Consider the following 4,571-nt stretch of genomic DNA (forward strand, 5'->3'; position numbering starts at 1 on the left):
CCGTATTTTTTTTTTTTTTTTTGCCCTCAGGGTGGGAAGCTTTCCCAAGTGAAGCTAAACAGCTTTTGCAAAGCAGGATGGAATATCTCTAGAGAGAACAAACTATTGCAGCAAGAAAATGCCCAGTATTAGTTTCCATTTCTGATGGTGTTGTAATGACCTAAGCAGAAGTATATTCCTGGTCAGGCTCGAGGTCCAAGTTTTTAAAAAATTTGTCTGGAATGAATTATGTGAGTACTAGAAGGACTTGTAGATGAAAGTCAACCTTCTGTAGTACTTAAAGGAACAGTATTGTTATCTAACGTCAGCAGGAATTATGGGCTGAGGAAAACACGAGCGAGTTTTATTTTTTTCTTCAGGGGCAGAAGACCTCAGGGGCTCAAAAATAACAGGAGTTAGATAGGGAGGTCATGTTGAGACGTCCTTTAGTTAGTTAATAGAGTGTCAAAGTATAATCCTAGACAAGGTTAGTGGTAGAGGGAAAGAAAAATGGTGCTGCAGAGTCAGAATTAATGTTGTTTTGTGTCTCAGGTGGAAGTTAAGCACTTTTCTGGTCCGCAGCCCATCTGTTGTCTCAGGCAGAAGCGCTTCCTTTTCTGCAGGCAGCTCACTCCTGAGGTTTCATAAGAACCCTCAATGTGACGTCTTCCAATGGAACGTTCGGTGACATCTCTCACCGTCTCACAAAGCCGGTGATCGGCGGCTTGGCCTTTTCCTGCTGTTTTAGTTGTTAACAGTACTTGATAAGGTCTTTTAAGGCTCCGAGGCTGTTTTTGTCCAGATATTTCAAAATACCAGCACCCCGGAAGTCCTGGCGTTCAGGTCCCCCAGAGGTTGCTTAAGTGGGGCCTCACCTGGGGTGAGACCCAGGAGTCCTCGATGGATGCTCTATTATGGAGTCCACAGTCCTCGGCCAAGGCAGCAAGCACTTTAGCTGAATCTCATTGGAACCTCTATTTCTGTTAAAACCCTGTCCCCAACATTCAAAGCTGGGTTTATTGACTCATTGCAGAGGAAGAGAACACACACCACGGACAACCGTGGGACTTCTCAGTGGGCTTTTTTTCTTTCCCTTAAGTCCTCCTTGATTGATCTGGAAGCTTTGATAACAGAAGCTGTGTGTGGTGTTCCTCATTGTGTTTACTGTTGCAGCTGGCACAGAGGGGGCGACTCAGCGGATGCCATTTAAATTAGCAGCTGGGTATGGACTGAAGGGATTTTAACCCTTTACCTGGCAGAGCTGAGAAATCACGGTCCTTCCTCTTTCTCTGGAAGCCAAAGGGAGGGAAAAGAAGATAGCCTCATCAGCAAGGAAGATGAAGATAGCACTCCAGAGAGAGCAAATCCCAACGTGGAACTTCCTTTCTGGTTGTTTTCCAAGAATGGGAAGTTGGACTTCTACCTCCTGGACTGAGCTGGGACCATGGAGACTGTGGGGGGTGGGGCTGTTATGGGAGAAGGGAGGCCGTGCCTGAGAAGGAAGAGAATTCCCAGAGCTGCCTTTCTGGCAGCTGAAGAATTGATGTGATAACGCAAGGATCATTACGGTACTTCTCACTTGTTCGTCTTGGCTTCAGTTGCTCTTTTCCCTCCTCTGTTCTTGAAAATCAACAATGCCATAAAACATTTGTGGCACTTACATGCCAGGCATTGGGACCGGGTTATAAAGATGAGCAAGGCGTGATGCCCCAGGCTCACTCTTCCGTGATTAATGGGGTTGGGGGCAGTGGCGGAGAAGTGGCGACCGAGGTATAACTTCCTGTTCCAGACTCTCTGAGTTCTGGATGACTTTTGGCTCCTTCTTTGGTTCTATGCAAGTACATAGACAAAGAGGTGTCATTTTGCTCCTTGAAAGCCACAGTGAGGTTCCTGATAGTTACTTGTGGCCATAGGGAAGGAGAGGAGGGACCCATATACTGGAGATGTGGCCTCAGCCGGCCATTTCCAGTGGCCCAGCACCCAGGGGTCTATCTGAAGGAATAGGATGGAGACAGGGTTGGAACAAGGGGTAGAGAGGCTCAGCCGTGGTTCAGGTTGAGTCAAGGCCAAAGTCATTAGGCTGGGAGTAAAAAATGGGGCAGCAAGAGTGGTCTGGCAGCTAGAGGAAGATGGCCCTGTCCCAACAGCCCACAGGGCACCTGAGCCTGTCCCGATCCCCCCCCACCCCCCTGAAGTCTGGAGAAGCTGAGCCTGGTGGTGGGGCACATCCCTTTGGCCCAAGATGGCTACTCTCCCCATGCTCTGCAAGACCCTCGCAGGGCCCCTGGGCTCCACTTTCTCCCAGGGCAGTCGTGTCCCTCCTCTCCACCTTCTCTCCCTTCAAATCCATCTTCATTAGTAACTATAAACGTCAGAGTCAGAGCCGTTAGAAGGCTGCTCCTAGATAAATAATGCTTTTCATATTTAATTTACGAGTAGTTCTGCAGCCTCTTTGGGGTGTGCTGGGTTAATTAAGAGCTGAATTAGATGGAGCTGCATCTCCCTATGGAGACTCAATTAAACTCTTTGTGACCGAGAGAGAGAGAGAGAGAGAGAGAGAGAGNATGAGCAAGGCGTGATGCCCCAGGCTCACTCTTCCGTGATTAATGGGGTTGGGGGCAGTGGCGGAGAAGTGGCGACCGAGGTATAACTTCCTGTTCCAGACTCTCTGAGTTCTGGATGACTTTTGGCTCCTTCTTTGGTTCTATGCAAGTACATAGACAAAGAGGTGTCATTTTGCTCCTTGAAAGCCACAGTGAGGCTCCTGATAGTTACTTGTGGCCATATGGAAGGAGAGGAGGGACCCATATACTGGACATGTGGCCTCAGCCGGCCATTTCCAGTGGCCCAGCACCCAGGGGTCTATCTGAAGGAATAGGATGGAGACAGGGTTGGAACAAGGGGTAGAGAGGCTCAGCCGTGGTTCAGGTTGAGTCAAGGCCAAAGTCATTAGGCTGGGAGTAAAAAATGGGGCAGCAAGAGTGGTCTGGCAGCTAGAGGAAGATGGCCCTGTCCCAACAGCCCACAGGGCACCTGAGCCTGTCCCGATCCCCCCCCACCCCCCTGAAGTCTGGAGAAGCTGAGCCTGGTGGTGGGGCACATCCCTTTGGCCCAAGATGGCTACTCTCCCCATGCTCTGCAAGACCCTCGCAGGGCCCCTGGGCTCCACTTTCTCCCAGGGCAGTCGTGTCCCTCCTCTCCACCTTCTCTCCCTTCAAATCCATCTTCATTAGTAACTATAAACGTCAGAGTCAGAGCCGTTAGAAGGCTGCTCCTAGATAAATAATGCTTTTCATATTTAATTTACGAGTAGTTCTGCAGCCTCTTTGGGGTGTGCTGGGTTAATTAAGAGCTGAATTAGATGGAGCTGCATCTCCCTATGGAGACTCAATTAAACTCTTTGTGACCGAGAGAGAGAGAGAGAGAGAGAGAGAGAGAGAGAGAGAGAGAGAGCGAGGTGTCCATTGGAGGATCCCCTCCTCCCCTCCCCCCCCATCCGTGGTCATAGCCTCAACCAGGGGCTGGTTGGAGGGGAGCTCAGGATGCTTGTAGTTCAGCCTTTCCTTCTTTTATAGTGTGGAGCCTGCTCCAGCTCCCGAGACAGGTGGTCCAGTGTGTGGGAGGTGCAGGGTACTCAGCACGGCCAGCCTGGTCCGCTTTTCTGCCTGGCATGGGGTTAATGCCCTGTAGCCAGGTAACCAGCCTGGAACTGGGCCAGATGCCCATTGGACACTACTGGGAGCTGGAGGTGGTGCTGGGGGAGCAGATCCCAAGTCTTGGGCCAGGACTGTGACTCTGAAATTTCAACCCTGCATTCCCAGTCCCCTTTGCTGGGACTGAGCAGATGAGGGCTGTGTTTGTAGCGAGCATTGCATTAGGCAGTTGACAAAATCTCACAGAGCTCTGCTCCTCCCTGGGACAGCTGCGGTTCTCGCTGCTAGGGGAGGCTGGTATGGCAGGGGCCCGGGGAGGGGGGCATTCCCCCACCTCCACCCCCACTTTGTGGGATCAGACTGCAGGGCTTCAGAAGTCTGGTCCACCTCTCCCATTAAGGGGTGAGTTGACAGAGGAGGACTCAGAATCCTAGGCTGCTGCCTGCTACCCACACACTCAAATCTGCATGTGTGTGTGCACCTTCACCTGCACACACACCCCTCTCACGGGCTCATAGATTCACAGAAGGCTCTTAGGCACCACCAATCTGGCACCCTTCGAGGGCTTGTGGGGACAGATATACAGCCCTAGATCACAAGCATACTCTCTCAGTCTCCCGTTCACGCTCGCTGTACGGAGAAGAGTGTCCCCACATCCCCGGAGACCCTGTCACATACTGTGTGGTCAGATAGAGTCTGCACACTTCCAGAGTGATAAACACTGCCAGCACCCCCTGGGTCCCCAGACATGGTCGCCAAGCGCCAGACCATTGCAGCCTGTCTCCTGACCGCATTGCCACATGCTCACTCTCCTGGTATAAGCCTCAGTCTGTGAAATCAGGCTCTCCACCAAAAATGCTTGGACATGCTTGTGCCTAGGCAGGCGTGCGCGTGCACAGGCACACACATAAACGCACTTCAGCACCGGGCTCGAGCCCA

This window comes from Crocuta crocuta, unplaced genomic scaffold, assembly GCF_008692635.1.
Source record: "Crocuta crocuta isolate KB4526 unplaced genomic scaffold, BGI_CrCroc_1.0 scaffold330, whole genome shotgun sequence".
In the NCBI taxonomy this organism is placed as follows: Eukaryota; Metazoa; Chordata; class Mammalia; order Carnivora; family Hyaenidae; genus Crocuta; species Crocuta crocuta.